This window comes from Bidens hawaiensis, unplaced genomic scaffold, assembly GCF_021521415.1.
Source record: "Bidens hawaiensis isolate Kalapana, Puna unplaced genomic scaffold, B.hawaiensis_p1.1 tig00006961_1, whole genome shotgun sequence".
NCBI classification, from domain to species: Eukaryota; Viridiplantae; Streptophyta; class Magnoliopsida; order Asterales; family Asteraceae; genus Bidens; species Bidens hawaiensis.
Genome location: NW_027491477.1, coordinates 489,078 through 510,705, shown reverse-complemented (window position 1 = coordinate 510,705; position 21,628 = coordinate 489,078).

Sequence of the window (21,628 nt, the reverse complement as noted above, 5' to 3'; positions counted from 1 at the left end):
CCATCTTATTCTTTCCTATTCCTTTTCAAAACACCGATATACCCGGTATAACCTTGGGCGCGTAGCCTTTCTAGGCAGTACATACTGCGTTGGTTGCTGTACCCTTGGAGACATATGAACTCTTTAGTAGAGACCCGAAATATGTTTTAAGGTACTCTTGTTGAACACGAATCCTCAACCATAACCGTCAACATTAGTTTGTTCATTGTTGTAGCAAATAATCATACAATAAGATGTGGATCAAGATCTCATTGAAGACTACATAAAAGATCGTTGAAGAATGCGCGATCCGAGGAGCTTAGTCGAAGACCAAATGCGATGAAGGCACAAGATGAAGTTATTAAATGACGAGCCCTATTAAAGACACCGGTTCGAATCAATTTTGAAATATGAAAAGCTGTATTTTATATTCATTTTATTCAATTTTGTAAACGATATTGTATAGTATATTTCCCATTACTAACGAGAGTATCGTTAGCGTTCATTTATTTTATTTTATAATAAAAAATGTAACCAATGTCCTACAATCTCAATGTAGATTTCGTGAGTTTGTTGCTACAATCTTAAAACCTTATTTATAAGGATTTTGGGTTCACAAAAGAATTGATTTAACAGGTATTTGAATTTTTTCATGAAACTTTTTGAAATATAGGAAATAATACCATGTCTAGTACGACATCGTTTTTGGATATTTTAAAAAGATTCGAGTATAATCTTATATCTAAAAAAATACCGTGTTACATAATGAAATATTTGATACGACCGTCTGGTTAGACACGGTGTAAGTCCCGTAAACGGATCTTTCAATGTGATATCACCTAAACTCATGGTTAGGCGGAATCTAACCCGAGTGGATTCAATATAAAATAAGTAAAACACAAAAAGAACATAATGAAGTTGCTTCAAAGCGCATGTATATTCACGTCGGGTGCTTAAGCACAATAGATTACAAAACAACCAATACTTCTCTCTCGTCTCTCTCTCTCTTACGTCTACTACAAATTAACCTTGCTACAAGGTTTATATAGTAACTACACACAATCCTAACACTACCCAAAAGCCCACCGAGATCCATGTGATCTCGGTTCACCATGTAAGCCCAAAACCAAAGTACAAACCATATAAGTAGTAGCCCAACAATCTCCTCCTTGGTTTGTATCTTCAACATTAATCGTGCTCAAGTACATTTGCATCCGCTTCTTTGTATGCAGCAGCCCACAAACCTGTACAAATGATCTACCCAACCATGTTTGTATACTCCTTAGCAGCTGGCTCGTACAACGGTTCAACCATGATTTAAAAATTGTTACGAGTTTTGATATCTTTTTCACCGAATTTTAACAAGTCACGTGGATCAACAATTCAGAATTGTCCCTTTCTTAGACGAATGACGACCGTAGCCGTCTCACCATCATACGCCCAGAATTTCATTTCATCCAATGCTCCATTGGGGATTCTTGTAGTAAGCGGAATGTGACTCGCCTTCTTTGTCGCGGGCCACATGACATTGACCATAGTTTTCCCAGTTTTTGGATCTCGAACTCCTTTGGCTTTCTTCAAAAATGATTTGGCTGTAGTCATATTTGGGAATCCTCGATCGACGTGATTCCTTAGAAAGTTTCATAAGTCGGTAGCCTTCTTATCGTTATTGGGGTTGTGAAAAGGAGCATTGATCAAGTCACTTAGGTCAACTTTTGTCCATGGCCCAAAGTCTTTCATCTTCTTGTAGTATTCAGTATTGCCAGACCTCCTTTTCACCCACCACATAGATTTATCTATATCAAATCGCCACAACACGACGCCTGATCGATCACCATACTTGTCAGAGAATCCCTTTTTGAACTCAACAATGAATTTATCAGGGTTATCGGAAGACTCCACATTTTGATTTGAGTTCTTCATTGTCAAGATTTTCTTCTGAATTCTCTCAACTTGTTCGGTTGTGTTTGGAGGAGCAACAAGATGTTGTTCCAGTGGCTCAGAGGCATCAATATTGGAAGTCGGACGCACACTGGAACCACTGCCTCGATTGTCACTAGTTGTCTTATCACCGCAATTATCACCACTTTTAAATTCATCTCCAAACTTCTGAATCAGTTTTTGTTGGAGGTCTAAATAAAGTGCAGTAAGGCTACCCATGTTGGCCTGAAGCTCCTGTTGTGATATCCGTGACAAAACGAGGTATACCTTATTCATTACGTAGAGAGTGAACGATAAATCGGTTAATTCGTTACGATTAAACGATTAACCGACCGATACTGATTATGAACCGTATATATAATGAGGGGTCATATATGAGTTATATATATTATAGTGGCTAACATATTGGTAATTAGGCCCTAGTACGTTTAAAACCATTTAAACGAAAAAGGTTTCGTTTAACGATACGTTATGACTTTAAACGCAATTGTTAACATCAAAACGAGCATTGTAGCATTCGTCAAGCCGAAAAAGACTTATGGAACACTTATATAAGATGTTTTAAGTAATCCGTTAAAATGTTTTGGATTTTTATAACCATTTAAAAGGTTTTTATTATTTTGCAAAAATGAGTCGAAAAACGACCATTTTCACGCTATTTCTCGCACCCGAATTAATTTTCTCGCGAAAAACCGAACCCAAACTAAATTTTGGACCGAGATTTAAATGTGGCATGAAAACCGAGACATATTATACAAGTGGGAGGCCCAAATGGGGTCAAAAACTTGCGGCCGCCATGTTGGACCCCCCCCCCCCACTTTATATATTTTAACAACTTTTGATATTTGTAAATCCATTTCAAACCTTTAACCCAACCTTGGATCTGCTTTCCTGCTGTTCTTCAGTTTTATCAGCCAAACCCTAAGGTGAGATCCATTTCTAAGAAGATTAACCATGTTTTAATCATGCAATTAACATATAAATATATCTTGATTAGTATTAAGCATGTTTAACCATCCAAAAACCATAAAAATCACCTAAAATCATGTTTTGATCTTAGAAATGTTTACAAATCATAACCACATAGATTTTTGACCAAAAACTTGGATTAGAACATGGATATAACGTTTTTACGGTTTAAAAGTTCGGTTTGAAACCCTGACCGAAACCCTAACTAACAAGGCTTGGTCATGGATTATTTATGCTTGGTTTTGTTGTGTATGTCCTGTAGGTGATCTTCTTAGTTGTTCACAACATCAGAACCGTGAGAAAACAACTTGAAACACCTGAAAACCGACAAGGTATTACTGGTTTACTCGTTTAGGGGCTGTTTGTGCTTCGATTGTGACGTACTTGTTGTTAGTTTTTGAATATGTTAAGGGACATTAAGGATCATATAATTGAGTCCTTGTTCAAATTTGGTAATTTTTCGATAAACGGAGAAAATTTGGCGAATTTATTACCAATTATTAGCGTTTATTTATGAAAAATAGTTAAACTTCTTGAAAACTTATGAAATTTGTGTGGAACTTTTACATGTGATGGTAAGATCACTGGTTAAAGTTTGGATCATTTGGAGATGTCAAAGTATAGGTTGTGTATTTGCGTTTTTGTCGAGTTTTAAGAACCGGAAAATGCACAAAAGGATATTTTGGTCAAAGAATTAGGTTCTGGAAAATTTTACAGGGGTTATGTTATGGTAATTTGACCACTTAGAAAAATTATCGGATCTCTCGGAAATCGTTTGGTATAAACTGGTTATTTAACGGTTAATTATAACATATAAAATGAATTTTTATAAATAAATAGTTAAGTATAAAATTCTGAAATTTTTTTTATAAAGATATACAGATTTTACTTTATTTTTTCAAAAATTCTCATAATTTATATATAGTTACATAAATAGTTATGATTATTTGAAGATTTAAATTATATATGTTTTAACGAAACCGACAGTTTTGTGTTTAACGAACTGACTGGTATGTCAAAACGTCAAAAGTGGTCAATTATCATAGTTTTGGATGAATTTGATAAAAAAGAACTTTTTACGAGATTTCCGGACAAGTCGGGTCGATTGTACACATTTTGTATAAACAAACCCGTATGAAAACGGAAACGAACCCTGCGATCAATCCAGATACCGAAACTTTAAAATTATTTCATAAATCAAATCATTTTATCAATCAATATGTTTACTTAAGTTTGTGTGATCTTACCTATTTCCAAAACGCGTAAACGATCAACTTGGCTAGGCTCGAAAAACGGTGAAACTGAACAAAGTCTGGTTTTAAACATTTCATAGTGTACAACGTCACAATCTAAGACTACGATCATTTTCTGGGCCTAACAGCTATATCCAGATTGTTATACAGCCCGATTTAGTTTAAACATCGTACTAGTGTTAACCTTACTATACCGATTATAGAATACAAGCTATAGTCGAGGAATTATACCTAGTACGCGTGTAATCGATCAATATTACGATAAGGTGAGTTTCGTGACCCACTTTCTAAACTGTTTTACGAACTTTTGGGGTGAAAAGCGTGTTTACATATACGTATATACTTGAAAATTTGTGATGATGTGAATTATCTAGGTACTAACACTTGAAAGTCCCGACAAACACAAGTGATTAACTTCGCGCCAGTGACGTGTGGATAGTACTATCGGTTTGATAAACCCAACTGACATGGCCGGAGGGGTATGCCGGAACATGTTAACCCAGTTGCACATTGTCATTTAAACTTATTACATTATGCTATGTGGTGTTAGACATAATACATACTTGGGGCAAAGTTGCTTGAGCTTTGTTGACCAATTTTGTCAGCGGTGCTTGAGCTTTGTTGACCAATCGGGTCAGATGATTCCGATGGTTTGTTGATAGACTGAATATGCTCCTCAAACTCAAATTCTTGTGCGGTGTCATCAAATGTTTGTTCTTGAGTTTGTTGATCAGCAGTGGACGGACCTTGATCAACTTGAGCTTCAATTGTTTCGGGCTCAGAATATTTAGGTTGGATGGTTGGTGTAGTTTCAGTAACCGGCACACCTGGTCTCAGATCTTTCTTTCGCCTTTTTTTTGGAATGAGATCGTGGCAGGTTCTTCTTCAATATCATCTTCATGTGTCGCAGAGGAGGCTTCAATGCATTTGAATGGAGCTTTTCTTTAAATGCCTCAAACTCTTTCATTTGATCAGCAGTAGGTACTAACTGTTCTTCCTGGTGCTCAGTCTCCATGTGTTGTGTTGGAGAATTATCGGGCTCATCATCATCGGAAATTGTTTCATAAGCAACTGTGAACCGTGGAGCGGGTGTCGCCTCAAACTCTTTCATTTGATCAGCAGTAGGTACTGACTGTTCTTCCTGGTGCTCAGTCTCCATGTGTTGTGATGGAGAATTATCAGGCTCATCATCATCAGAAATTGTCTCATAAGCAGCTGTGAACCGAGGAGCGGGTGTCACATGTTCATAAGCAATTGAGGCACTAGCACTAGCAGTGACAGTCTCGGTGTCAGCAAATCTTCCAAATTTATGAAGTCCTTCATAGACCACTTTGGCCCCCCTTTATTGATTGCTTCATCAACCCAAACTTATTAGGACCCATGGCCTTCAGATTGAGTGTTTCTACATATTTGATGAGATCAGGATAGTGAAAATCGAATATCATCCGTAGAAACCTCATATACATCAAGAACATCTCCTTTTTCTTGCCCTTGAGGTTGCTTATCATTTCATTGAACACAAACTTGAAATAATTGTAGTTACAGTCCATGATCAAAGCAACCACAACCGACATCTAAATGTGCCTTATCTCATCAGAACCTCCCTTTCGTCCTGATACACACATGAAGAACATGTGAATCAAGAACCTCCAATATGGATGGAATAGATTCTTGATGGCTGGAGGGTAAGATCTTTCATATCCCATTCACAGAGCTATTTCAGTAACAACATTAGTAAAGTATTCTGTTGGATAGTCGGGTTGATCCCCAAACAACAAAACCTCACGAATAATAGCCTCTGAAATAATAATAGGCTTCTTTTGGACCTTTGATTCAATCACCATGGCTCCCCCAACACCTCTCTGGTTAATGGAAGCATGATTCCAAAATTTGGTCACCATCTTCTTGCAAATGACAGGAGTTTCTCGTAAAGCATGAGAAATCCTGCATGTATTAAGCCCCACGATCATTGACTTGAACTCCTTGTGGATAAGAGGTGGATCATACAAACATCCAGCAATGCTGTGGGTATCACAAATTTCAGAGGTGTCTGATTGGCCATGAGTGCAACAACGAGTCAAGTTAATAATATATTCATTTAACTAGATAATCACTCATTTTATAGAACATATATATATACATAATCAACATCTTGGTTAAAGAACAGGGACCAGAAATACAAATATAGATAATGTGAGTCTTTATTTGTAAAAAATGTCATTGATATGTAATTAAGCCAGTTTTCGGTTTAAAGACTGAGTTCTCTATCTATTAAATGAGTTTTCGGTCCAAGTATGAAGTATTCGGTCAAATACTGTTCATGAAGAACCTTGTATAGCCGAGAATATGAGTTCCAAAAGGGTTCTCGGTCAAACCTTGACCGAGAACTCTTGTGATCTCGAATGATCACAGGGTTCTCTGGTTGACTAAGGGCTTTCGGTCAACCAACCCCGGGAACCAAAGATCCCGAGATCTCTGTAGATCTCTGCCTGAAAACCCTTGGGTTCTGCCTTAAATTTCATGCCGTCTTCCCAAAACCATCAAAGCAACATTTACGGATAAACCTGCAACTTCAAGAGAACTCATAACAAATCAAACACACATAATATTCATTAATTACAAACATGCATCCTGATTAAGTATCTCAGTCCAATCAATCAGCTAAACCCTAAACATTCATTCCGTCCAAAGAAGTTTCAACAATAACCCGAGAACATTTTTCTCAAGGTTTCATATACCTTTAGTACCTAACGATTCGGATGATTAAGTATAAATTTGATAGAGGCAAGGATGTATGAATCAAAGGCTTAGAGTTTTCGGGTTTTAGAATATTAGAGGATTTCAGATTCAAAATAATAACACCAATAATGCACACTAATGCCTTTTAAACTTCAAAACTACATGTCTGGGCCGAAAACCCTGATGGGCCAAGAACATGAGTATACTTGGGCCAGACCTCAGTAATAAACCATTTTCATCACGAATCCCTTTATGGGCCACTCTGACTAGGCCGAGAGCCCATACTTCTCATAGTAAATTTTCATAAACTCAATCATGGGCTTGATCCATGTTTTTTAAAAACGATCTTATAGCATTCGTTTCGACATGAGTAGGCATGAGGTAAGAATAAACGAATAAGAAATAAAAAATAAATATAACGACAAGATTAAAACTAAAGATACAAAAATTTAATCACCCGATCTTCTTGTAATTTAGCAAATTTTGGGAGCAAATTTCAGTTTCTATAACCAAGCAGCCTTTGAAGAAAAGATCTGAACATGGAATCATATTGATTAAGATGTTTTCACAATGATTCATTTTCAACATTATTCTGACATAGAGAGAAAGGTTGATAGCAGGTATCAAGATATGAGTTTTTGGGATACCAAAGACCTAGCTTCGGTTGCCCTTTCAGGTATCTAAAAATACGCTTAACAACAATCAAATGAGAAAGTTTAGGATTAGCCTGGAAACGGGAGCATTGACAGACAACAAACATGATGTCAGAGCGACTGGCGGTGACATACATCGGGGATCCGATCATTGATCGATAATACGTTTGATCTACGAGATTCCCTTCAAGATCAGATGAAAGAAGAGGTCTTTCCACCATAGGCGTTGTCGCGCTCTTAGAGTCCTGGAATTCAAACTTTTCTAGCATGTCTTCGACATATTTTCCTTGATGCAACAGAATTCCCGTCGAACTCTGACGGGTGGTCCATGGGACACCCCTTAATTGATTTAAATCCATAATAATCATGTTTTCAATTTGTTTATTTTGTGGAATTAGATAACTACGGTATTATTGGTGAATTGTAGGCTCAAAGGAGGTTCCGGGGATATTATGGAGTATACCGAGGCAACCGAATGAGCCGAAGACGCGAGAGAGGTCAAAAGAAGTGAAAAACGGGAAGGCAAGGCTGAAGTCCACTGTGGCCCACGGTCTCCACCGTGAGCCACGGTCCAGGTGTGCAAAAAGGAACAGAGGCCACCGTACCGTGGCCTCTGATATCACCGTGACCCACGGTTGGACCGTGGGCCACGGTCCAGCATTTCAAGAATATCACCGTGACCCACGGTGTGAACCGTGGGCCACGGTTCATGTCGTAACTGCCGAATTCTTTTGTTTTATTACTCGTTTTTGGGATGTCTTTTCATCTATCTTTCACTAAAAACAACTCTAGGACGATTTTGGGAGGGAAAGTACTTGATTTGGGTGATTGTAATCATTGAATTGGATTGGAGATTCATCTAGATACTTTGATTTATGTTATGATGAACCGAATGATGAGTGGCTAGTACCCTTTGTGTTCTCTCCCGAATTGTAAGGTTTCAATTGACTATTTATGAATTGTTTATGTTATTTATGGGATAGTAATTTGATCAATTGATTGTATTGCTATGGTGATTATGAGTTTGCCTTGTAATTGTAGTATAGTATAAATTCGTGTTCTTGACTATCCGTTCTTGGTGCCATAGGCAATCGAGATTTAGTAAAAGGGAATTAGGGTTAGCTATATTATATTGATTATTGAGTTTGCCTTGCGTTTTTTTATAACCCAAGTACTTCGTCCTCTTTGATCACTTTCAAACTCACTTTCATAAATTATGTCTATGTAGTTCATCTCAAAAGTAAACATTAACATTATCAATATTGAAAACCTGAAATCGGGAGAGAGCATTGTTTCTTATATTGTTTAAAACTCGTTTATTGGTTTAATTATTTTTGTTAATCAAAACCAAACAACCAAAAACTTGAATTTACTTTTTGCATTTAGTTTAATATAGTTAAATTTTATAGCTACTTAGTAACGCACTTTCCACAAACTCCCTGTGTTCGGTACCCGCTTATCGCTATCTAATAGTTGTAATCGGTTTATTTTTGAGTGAGTCTTCTACTTCACGTTAAATTTGTTGTCGTTGCCTCGGAGTAGTGCGCAACGTGTGTTAGCTTTAGTAGTTTTTGTGTTATTTTCGGGTTTACGCTGGTTGTGTTACTGTGCAGGTACCTACAGGTGTATGCATACTAGAAGCTCTAACAGGTCATCACCGCTAGTAATTGATCCCGAGATTGACAGAACACTTCAAAGAAACCGAGTGTTACTTAGGGAGGATAAGTTTCTTGGTTCTCTAACCGCATCAAACAACTTGGATTCACCACTTCCCACTTCGGGTTAAACAATCCCGACTACACCTCCACCAAATCCACCTCCACCCTTTCAACAATCACAATCAAGCTACCAATACCAACCCCAACCTTTTATGCAACATTCAAGAACACAAGGTGACGGATACGGATATGGGTTTGATATTGAATTTGAGGGGTATGAAGTGGAAGGTCACTACATGGGAGGTGATGGAGGAAAAATGGTAAATCCGGGAACTTTTGGTTATGGTCAATGGCAACAACCACCGCTGGTTATTCAACAATAACCACCGGTTGTTGTTAATCAAGTTCAACCGCCACCGGTTATTCAACAACCGCAAGGGCAACCTCAAGATCAACAATTCCAACCGCAAATGCCCCACCCACAGTATCAACAACAATTTGCGCAGCCAAGGCCCGTTTATAGGCAAATGGGTCAACCAAGAGTACCAATGGGGGTACCAAGAAGGCATGCAAGAGAGATGGTTAGGGGGATTGAAGCCCATTTCCAGCCAATAATTACTAATAATCCGTCTCCGGTGGTTATCCCTCTCAATCATCAAGGGAGGACATTTGAAGTAAGAACCAATTCCCTTCAAAGTTTTCCGAAGTATAAAGGTCTAGCAACGGAGGAACCTTACTTCCATTTGGAGGCATATGACTCCATTTGCAACACAATTGGGGGTCAAGGTTTTACATCGGACGAGGTAAAGTTGGTTCTATTTCAGTTTTCGTTGGAAGACAAGACAAAGAGATGGTTTTACACTTCGCCTTCAGCATCCATTTACACTTGGGCCGAAATGCAACAAAGATTTTTGGAAGAATTTTACACGGCCCAAAATACCAACGATGCTAGAAGGAGTTTGAGAACCTTCCAACAAAATCGGGGGAAATGTTTCATGAAGCGTTCGAGAGGTTCAATATGATGATCAAGAATTGTCCTCATCACGGTATTGCTTTATGGGAATTGTTGAATGCGTTTCATGAGGATTTGAGTATGGAGGATGAACAGGATTTGCGGTCGATCACTAATGGTACATTTGGTACCAATTATGAACAAGATGATTGGGCGTATTTGGAACAAATGACGGTTACTTCAAAGAGAAAGGCTCAAACCGGTAGAAGAGCGAGACCGACGATTGGTAGACCGCAAGTGCAAGCTGTGGAAGAAGGAAATGTACAAACCACTAATCAAGTCATCAATGTTTGTACAAATTGTAATGGGTTGGGTCATGTAACGGAGGTATGTACGGTAGGTCAAGCACCGGTAGAAGAGGTGAATTCACTTCAAGGGGGAGGTGGTAGAAATTACAATATGAACTCCAACACCTACCACCCGGGTTAAGAAATCACCTGAATTTTCGTTATGGAAATCCGGCCACTCAATCTAACCCTAATTTTCAAGGAAGTCAAAGCAATTATGTCCCTCGCCAACAATATAATAACCAAGGTAATTATCATGGCGGGAATAATCAAGGATTTCAAGGTCAAGGGGGTGGCGGTCAAAGCTGGTCAACGGGTCAAAGTTCATCAAGTGGAAATGAGGTTATGGACATGTTGAAGTTGATGCAACAAGACATGCAATGAAGAAATCAACTTGATGAGGTTAGAATGCAAAAGGATGAAGTAAGAGATAAGGCCATACAATCTTTGACTACACAAATGGGTCAACTCGCAACTGAAGTGTCCGAGTTGAAGAAGAATAAAGGCCAATTGCCAAGAGACCAAAGGTAAATCCTTCTCATAACTCTTCTCGTAATGTTCCTATTAATCAAGTTAGTGTTTTAAGAAGTGGTAAAGAATACAAAAAAGATTTATCACCGGGTGTGGTTGATGGCGAAGTTGAAGATATTACGGGTAATGAAAGTGATAATGAAATTGAAATTAATAAACCCACTAAACATGTCACTTTTGAAAAACCGTTAAAAAATCCGGGTCAAACTTTAAATTTAAACAATGAAAATAAGGAAGTAGAACCAAAGGTGGTTCCATTTCCTTCGGCTTTACTTGACTCAGGTAAGAAAAATATAATTTCAAGAAGGAGTCCTCAAAAAGAAGAGATGTGGGAAGTTTTTAAGCAAGTAAAAGTGAATTTACCGTTACTTGAGGCAATCAAACAAGTGCCCGTGTATGCTAAGTTTTTAAAAGAATTATGCACTTAAAAGAGGCAACAAAAAGTGCGTCTACGAGTGGATTTAACTGAGCGGGTGAGTGTTGTTTTAAAAGGAGATCTTCTTCCTAAGCTTCAAAATCCGGGAACGCCCTTAATTAACATTCAAGTAGGCGATTTTCAAATGTCTAAGGCGTTAATAGATCTTGAGGCCGGAGTAAGTATTCTTCCGGGGGGTTTAAACGACCAATATGATTTTGGTCCTTTAAAACGAGTTGAGACAACGGTTGTCTTAGCCGATTTGTCCCATAAACTCCCCTGAGCAATTGTGCTGGATGTGATAGTAAAAGTTGAAGAATTTTACTATCCGGTTGACTTTTTGGTCTTAGACTACTCATCGGTTGATTCGACCCAACAACAAAATGTTATATTGGGTCGACCGTTTTTAAACACCCCTCATGCTATTATTGACTGTCGATTGGGCACAGTTTATATGGCTTTTGGAAATAGAAAAATGAGATTAAATGTGTTCACTAACTGATCTAATGCTTTATGTGGTGATGAGTGTTTCATGGCAGATATTGTTGACATGTGTGAACCGCACGATTATGAGGACGATGCTTTGGAAGCATGTGTTTGTGATTTTTCTGAACAGGTACATCTTTGTGCATTGAGGATGGAAAAGAAAAATCAAGATGTGTTGGCGGTAAAAGAAGGACGACCACCATGGACTCATCAAATTGAAAGTCTTCCAACTGTGATCGATTCGGGTACAAAACCATCATTGGAGAGCCCTCTGAAATTGGAATTGAAGGATTTGCCAAGCCACTTGAAATATGCGTTTTTGGGGGATAATGACACATTACCGGTCATTATTGCATCTAATTTGGAAGAGGCTCAAGAACAACAATTGTTGAAGGTGTTGAAGACGAATAAAGTGGCCATAGGTTGGACAATTGCCGATTTAAAAGGCATTAGTCCATCTATAGTTATGCACAAAATCATCACCAATGAGGAGGCAAAACCAACCCGAGAGACTCAAAGAAGGTTGAATCCCAATTTGAGAGAAGTTGTGAAGAAAGAGGTAATAAATTGGTTGGATGCGGGAATCATCTATCCCATCTCGGATAGCGCATGGGTAAGTCCTACACAGGTGGTACCGAAAAAAGCAGGTATACAGGTGATTAAAGATGAAAGCGGTGAACAAATCGCCACCCGACCGGTCACCGGGTGGCGAGTTTGCATTGATTATCGCAAATTAAATGCCGCTACATCTAAAGACCATTTTCCATTACTTTTTATTGACCAAATTATTGAGAAATTATTGGGACAAAAGTATTACTGTCTTTTGGATGGGTACTCGGGTTATAACCAAATTGCCATTCACCCGGATGACCAACACAAGACCACTTTCACCTGTCCGTATGGCACTTTTGCTTTTCGGCGAATGCCATTCGGATTGTGTAATGCCCCAGCCACATTCCAACGTTGTATGATGAGTATTTTTTTCGGATATGGTCGGGGAGTCACTTGAGGTATTTATGGATGACTTTTCAATTTTTGGTCCAATTTATGAAACTTGTCTCAACGAATTAGAAAAAGTTTTAAAAAGATGTGTTGAGACAAATTTAGTTCTAAGTTGGGAGAAAAGTCACTTCATGGTGCAAGAAGGTATCGTGTTGGGTCATGTGATATCGGAAAGGGGAATGGAAGCGGATAGGGAAAAGGTTCGGGTAATATCATCTTTACTGTTGGGTGTAGATTTTTTATCCTCGGAAGTGAGCATGACTTGAGGATGTTGACTTAAGCTGTTATTCTGAGGAAGGTACGTTGACTAATTCAATTGTCCTATATTATCTGATTGTTTAGCAGATAAGAGCACGTGGTAAATATGTTTATAAGAACGTGGATTGCAATGGAATGCTACTTGAACTTCATCAACAAAGAACGTGGGCAGCAACGACTTGTTGAAGAAATATTCTAGGGTTTCCGAAATAATCGGGATATCGGTTGTAATCTTTTTATTATATATTGAGCTGATAACATCATTAGGCCACACACAACTCACTTGTTTAGCTACTGGCAATCATTATACCACTTAGCTCACGATCACTTATCAGCTCCAACCTTTGTAATCACCGATTTTATTATTAATAATATCGACGGTGATAGTTTTCGCCGTCCGGGGGTTTTTTGTGCCGGAGATCATAATAATCAAGCGTTAATTCGACCAAAAGTTAAGTTCATAATCTTTAACCGAAGAGATTCGACTAAAGATTACGTTGTAAACTCTTGACCGAAACGAAGATTATCATAATAAGGGTTTTTTCCCTCGTAATCATATCTTTGTGTTCGATCTTATTATCAACAAGCACTTCACCTCACGCACTAATTTGATCAAAAATTGCTTTGTCAATTTTTGACCGAAACAATTTGGCGCCCACCGTGGGGCAAACGGTGATTTGATCATTATTCACTCTCAAAATAAACCCTACTCTCAATATCCACAACATGTCTTCACAACCCAAGATTGTTTCATCTTCTGCCGCAGCCTTAGAATCCTCAGCGAGGCCACCTATGCCTCTCCCTCCTGCTGGTGGTATCCCGAATCAGGCTGACAATGCTCAGAAGAAACCTGCTACTCCCGTCTTCTCAGGTTCGAGGCGATCTCCCCAGGATCCCGTCATGGTGTCCAACAACGACCTTCTGTCTCTGTACAGACGGCTACAGGAACAGATGGATTGCCAGAACAAGACCAACTAGATGCTCGTGAGGGAACTGGAAGATTTCAAGAAAGCCAAGAAGCAGGCGGAAGAATTCACACCACTAATCCCGAGATCTCTGGATTTCACTCCTCCAGGATCCTTAGGATTGGTGCATCCAGAGCCAACCACGGCGTACAACTCTGGACCCCCATCTTTCCAGGATTTGGGGTCTGCGGGATTGCACTTATCCGGATCTCAAGGATACCCGTATGCGTCATCTGCTGGGCCTTTTCAACTTGCAGGATCCTTAGGATTGTCACAGCTGGGAGGATCCTCCGGATTGTTCCAACAGACTGGATCCTCAGGATTGTTCCAACAGTCTGGATCCTCAGGATTGTTCCAGCAATCTGGATCCTTAGGATTGTTTCAACAGTCCGGATCTTCAGGATTGTTCCATCAGGCTGGTCCTTATCAGCAGGCGGTATCTTCAGGATTAGCTCAAGCTCAGCAGCCCTCAGGATCCTCTGATGTGCATCAGGGAGACTTTTTCCTGATGCAGGCCAATGCTCCAACTTCTCCGCTTACCAACCCTGAAAATACTATGTTTGGGAATACGAGCTACAACGCCCTGACCACTCCTCAGAATGTTAATCAGGGTAACTCTTTCAATACGATTCCATTTAATGCTAATCAAGGATTTTTGCAGGATGCAGGCATAAGTTCGAGTTTAGCCCGAGAATTACAAAAACTTAAGGATATGATATCGAATGTCCCCAGCGTAATCCGTCCCATAGCTGAAGTTCCCACTGATAGTCATAGGATATCCCGGTTTGTGCCATCAATTAGCGACGTAAAGATCCCAAAACGGTTTCAAACCCCAAATATGAAACTATATGATGGCTCAACGGATCCTGAGGAACACGTCGCACAATATGGAAATCAAAGAGGCGTGTCTTTGCAAAGGGTTTGGGTCTATCTTGACCGGAGCAGCCATGAAATGGCTACTGAGTATTCCTCATAATACTATCAATTCTTTTTCTCATTTAGTTAACATGTTTAATAACCAATTTTCTTGTAGTAGAACTTTTGAGAAAATGACAGGTGATCTTTATAGGGTTACCCAGAATCCTGGGGAATCCTTGAGAGATTTTATCACCAGGTTTAGTAAGGAGTCGCTGGAAATCCCGAATCTAAACCCAGCTTCAGCAGTGGAAGCTCTCAAGTTGGGGTTAGAAAATGGATCCTCTTTCAATGATGATCTCGTTATGACTCCATGCAGGTCATTAGACGAAGCAACAAACACAAAATTTGACGTGAGGTCGAAGACTCACTCAAAAATAAACCGATTACAACTATTAGATAGCGATAAGCGGGTATCGAACACAGGGAGTTTGTGAAAAATGTGTCACTAAGTAGCTTACTAATTAAACTATATTAAACTAAATGAAAAAGTAAATTCAAGGAGTTGGTTGTTTGAATTTGATTAACGAAAATAGCTAAAACAATAAACGAGTTTTAAACAATATAAGAAAGAATGCTCTCTCCCGATTTCAGGTTTTCAATATTGATAAAATTATCGTTTACTTGTGGGATTAACTACACAAATATAGTACATGAAAATGCATTTGGATGTGATAAAAGAGGACTAAGTACTTGGATTATAAAAACGCAAGGTTGTCTCTCAATAATCAGTTTAGTATTGTTAACCCTAATTCTCTTCTACTAAATCTCGATTGCCTATGGCACCAAGAACGGATAGTCAAGAACATGAATTTATACCAAACAAACAATTACGAAAAAACTCACAATCATCATAGCAACATAATCATAAGATCAAAATACTATCTCACAAATAACATAAACGATTAACAAATATCTAATTGAAAACTTTACAATTCGGGAGAGAACACAAAGGGTACTAGCCACACATAGTTTGATTCATCATCACCTCAATTAGGGTAATAATACAAGTCACAAACCCAATCGAATGATAAAAATCACCAAAATATTGTTCTTGCACTCCAATGTTCGTTCTTAGGGTGTTCTCAGATGGAAGATATGTGAAAAGACTCCAAAAAACGAAATATAAACAAGTATTTTCGGTATTGACAGCTCCGCACCGTGGCCCACGGTTCACACCGTGGGCCATGGTGGCTTCCACGGTGCCCAGAACTCATGGTACGGTGTAAACTGTTGTTTTTGAGCTTGGTTGACCGTGGGCCACGGTTTTGACCGTGGGCCACGGTGGAACACTTGCTCAAGTTCTTGTTTTCTTCATATCTTTCTCGTTTCAACTCCGTTTTCTTCGCCGTTTTCGCCCACGTTCTCGTAATTCCATCTTCTATCTTCTCCTACCAGCAAGTATACGGGTAAACGTAGTCATCTAATTCAACAAGATAAACCGATTAAAAACATGAACATTAACGGCCTTAAAACCACTTAAGGGTTGTCCCATGGACCACCCGTCGCATTCCCACACTTACCCGTTGCTTGCCCTCAAGCAACATCTCAACACAAAGTTTTTATTATTTCCAACTTGTAGCCACCAATCTTACCACAATTCCGGTTCGGTTAAGGTCCCAAGTCATACCCTATTCCCTTATTTTTTATCGGTTGCACTAGTTCACTTGACGTTCCGTTTAAACTGAAGATTTCTAACCAAACCTAACATGCTTTCGGTTTTTACCTATACATAACACACATTTACACATTAACCTTTCCTTGGTGATCATACATACATTTCCACAACTAATCAATTCTCCTCGCATACGCTTGTACAATCATCAAATCTCCACCTATATAAATGCTTTTGACATGAATACAAATCAAGAGGTCTTAAAACGGGTTGTAATGGGGCCAAGTGTAAGGGTATGGAAGGGAATATTGAAAGTAGCTCAAGCGATCCGATCTGGCTTATTACAAACAAACTAAGTAAACAATGAAATAAACAACTATATACATCACTAACTTTCTCTTTTTTTTTCTTTTTCTTTTTCTCTTTTTTTTTCAATACATAGTACCTTGAACATTGAATCTTGAACACTTTTTTTTTCTATTTTTTTTCATTTTTTTATGAGAACAAGCATAATTAACATAATGCTTAAAACTTCCTATTGATGAATACTAAAACAATTACAAATACAAAGAACCTATTATGCCAGATCGTCTCGCAAAATAACACCAGGGTTGATAAAATAAAAGAATAGGCCCAATAAAGTTTTCTAAAGGAACCAAACCCCCGCCCCTCACATTAACCATCCTCATATCTATAATGTATCAGGCCCCAACCCCCCCAAACCCACACTCTCGCTCATCCAGACGAGGCTTAACCTAAGTGCCTCTATCACTTTTGCACTCATGCCACGCTAAGATCTCGAAATGCACTAATTGTACAAGTTCTATTGGAAAATATCAACCTTCTCATCAACCAATACTTTCTCAATTTCCAAGTGTAAACGAACGTGTTATGCAAGTTATTACACCGAAAGCATGCTAACCTTGATTAGAAAACTACATAATATCCTTTTAAAAACAACTAGGCACATGTAATTTAGGGAATTGTGACCATGAAAAGGGACCAAAACTTTACCATGCCATCTTACCACCTTTCGATTCTTTTAAATAAAAAATTTTAAAAGTTTCAGATTTTTTTTATGTTTTTTTTTCTTTTTTTTTTGAAAAGAAAATTCCCCCATCCCCACACTTGGGATACATTGTCCTCAATGTATGGTTTTGAGAAAATAAAAACAAAGACACTACTAAGTAAAACTACACTTCTTTCCATGAAAAACCCGGGTTGTTCCCAACACAGTGTCCATGAGAAATCCATAAGAATTTCCCCACACTTGGTTTTTGCTAAGATGGTAGCTTAAAATACCACCAATAACAAACAAACAAACTAGAAATTATAATGCAAAATAAAAATTAAAATATACAAAATTTACAATTACCACCTTTTTGAAGCTTTTATGACATTCAAGGTGGGTGATTAGCCCACTCCCGTGCAGCTTTCTCGTTATAAGCATGCTCTTTTTCAAGCAACTGTTGCCAGTCTTCCGGCAAACCAGGGTCAGGCCCGAACATCCTCACCTTCCACCCTGGATCATTTTGGTTAGGTGGATATCTCATTTTCGTCTTTCTTGGTCGGCCACCTTTTTCTGCCGCCTTCTCACTTTGTTGATGCTCAACTTCTTTCTTCTCAACTCACTTGTCAATCACAAAACACTCCACTTTCGTGTGATCCTTGCTCAAGAATACACACTTGTTAACAAAATCCACCTTTAGGCTTTCCTTGTCAACAAAAGAGTCAGTATTATTTTCAAATAATAACAGTCGTTTATCACGATTCCCACACTTTATTCCTAGTGTCCCCTTAGCACAATCAATCACTGCAAGTGAAGTGGCAAGAAAGGGTCTACCCAATATGACTGTGGGTTGCGTGTTAGTTACATTTTTAGCATAATCAGTACTAAAAAGTCAACTGGGTAACAGAAATCCTCCACATGTACCATCACATTATTTATCATACCTCGGGGAAGTGTATGGGTTTGATCCGCTAAAACCACGGTGGTGTTTACTTTTTGTAGCGGACCAAACTCATACTGATCATATAAACTACCGGGCATGATACTAACACAAGCTCCAAGATCTAGCAGTGCACGATCAGTTTTAAATTCACCAATTTGGATTGATAAAAGGGGCACTCCTGGGTCTTGAAGTTTACTCGGGAGAGTATTATTATCAACCCTCTCATCCCTTATTTTGGTTAATTTGTCATTTAAACATTTATCACATGAACAATTTTCACAAAAAGATGTTTCATTCGGTTTTAGTTCAGAGTTATTTTGAAAAATTGTTTCATAATTAACCACATTTTCAATCTTATCACTAATATCTTCCACCACCCCCTCAACAAATTGTGGTGTTGGGTCAACTTGAACACTAGAAATCTCAAAATTAGGTAAAAGACTTACTGCATTGATATGCACGTTGTTTCCATTCTTTAAACTCGAGCTGTTTTTCTTCAAATTCGTCACATCGGTTGCAAGTTGACCCATTTGAGTGGTCAAAGATTGTATGGCTTTGTCACGAACCTCATCCTTTTGAATGCGAATTTCATCGAGTTGATTTCTTCTTTGCATGTCTTGTTGCATCACTTTAAGCATCTCCATAACTTCATTTCCACTAGATGAACTTTGACCCGTTGACCCACTTTGACCACCACTTCCTTAACATTGAAACCCTTGACTATTCCTGTCATGAAAATTACCTTTATTATTATATTGTTGACGAGGAACATAATTGCCTTGATTTCCTTGAAAATTCGGGTTAGATTGAGTGGCCAGATTTCCATATCAAAAATTTGGGTGATTTCTCAACCCGGGGTGGTAGGTGTTGGAGTTCATGTTGTAATTCCTACCACCTCCCCCTTGAAGTGCATTCACCTCTTCCACCGGTGCTTGACCTACCGTACATACCTCCGTTGCATGACCCAACTCATTACAATTTGTACAAACATTGATTACTTGTTTAGTGGTTTGTACATTTCCTTCTTCCACGGCTTGAACTTGCGGTCTACCAATCGCCGGTCTTGCTCTTCGTCCGGTTTAGGCCTTTCTCTTTGAGGTAACCGCCATTTGTTCCAAATATGCCCAATCATATTGTTCATAGTTGGTACCAAATGTACCATTAGTGATCGACCGTAAATCCCGTTCATCCTCCATACTCAAACCCTCATGAAACGCATTCAACAATTCCCATAAAGCAATACCATGATGAGGACAATTTTTAATCATCATGTTAAACCTCTCGAATGCTTCATGAAACATTTCCCCTGATTGTTGTTGGAAGGTTCTCAAACTTCTTCTCGCATCGTTTGTCTTTTGGGCTGTGTAAAATTCTTCCAAAAATCTTTGTTGCATTTCGGCCCAAGTATAAATAGACGCGGAAGGCAAAGTGTAAAACCATCTCTTTGCGTTGTCTTCCAAAGAAAACTGAAATAAAACCAACTTTACCTCATCCGATGTAAAACCTTGACCCCCAATTGTGTTGAAAATGGAGTCATATGCCTCCAAGTGGAAGTAAGGTTCCTCCATTGCTAGACCCTTATACTTCGGAAGACTTTGAAGTGAATTTGTTCTCACCTCGAATCTCCTCCCTTGATGATTGAGAGGGACAACCACCGGATACGGATTATTAGTAATTATGGGTCAGAAATGGGCTTCAATCCCCCTTACCATCTCTCTTGCATGCCTTCTTGGTAACCCCATTGGTACTCTTGGTTGACCCCATTTACGGGCCTTGGCTGCGCAAATTGTTGTCGATACTGTGGGTGGGGCATTTGTGGTTGGAATTGTTGATCTTGAGGTTGCCCTTGCGGTTGTTGAATAATCGGTGGCTAAGATCTCTTAGATTAATGCAGTGGATGAGGAAAATGATGAAGAATATCCTAAGATCTCTAAATATTGTTTTTCTATCGATATTGGTGGACTAATGTGTGCCATGCAGGATTTAGGTGAGAAAGCCAGGTGGTCAAGGAAAGTGGAGAGACCAGGATCCTAGAAAGACAAATCAAAATGGTGTGCCTTCCACGAAGACTTCGGGCACTTGACTGATAATTGCATTGCACTCAGAAGGGAAATCAACTATCTTCTCAGCAAGGGCCACTTGAAAGAACTACTTGGCAAGAAGAAGGGAAGAGAGCAATATCCCGAGAAAATTCCTGAAAAGCCGACTCCTCCACCAACAGATGCAAGAACAATCATGTTCATATCCAGAGGATCCGACATCTGTGGAACCTCTTATTCTGCTGCAAAGAGAAATGCTGACCAAAGAAAGTTAGAAGTGGCTGACAGGCCAGCAAAGACATCTATTCTCACTCAAGAGAGGATTATTTCCTTCGATGAAAGTGATAGAGTCGATGTTCAGGATCCTCATCATGATAGTTTGGTAATAACTTTATATGTGGCTAACCATTATGTTCGCAGGATCCTCATAGATGGCGGAAGCTCTGTCAACATTATTCAATTAGACGTGCTGAAAAAGATGAATATTCCTGAGGATGAGATCGTCCCCAGCTCCTCAGTATTGGTTGGATTCAGTGGAGAAACTAAGAACACTATTGGTGAGATTAAACTCCCAATATATGTCAGAGGGGTAAATAAAATGCAAAAATTTTGTGTTATTGACTGTTTATCTTGTTGCAATATTATATTAGGCAGGCCCTGGATACACGAGATGAAAGCAGTTCCCTCCACTTATCACCAATGTGTGAAACTCCCAAGTCCGTGGGGAGTTATCAAAATCATCAGTGACCAACAAGACGCAAAGAATTGCTACACCTTTTCCATGAAGTGTACTGCCAAACCCCAGCAGGCGTAGCAATTACAGAAGCCAGCACGAGGCGTAATGGAGGCCAGGGAAAAATAAATTAAAGAAGTACCTCTTTATCCCGAGGATCCTGAAGTCAAAGTGCTGATAGGAACTAGCATTCCTGAGGATATTGAGTCAAAATTGCTCGATTTCC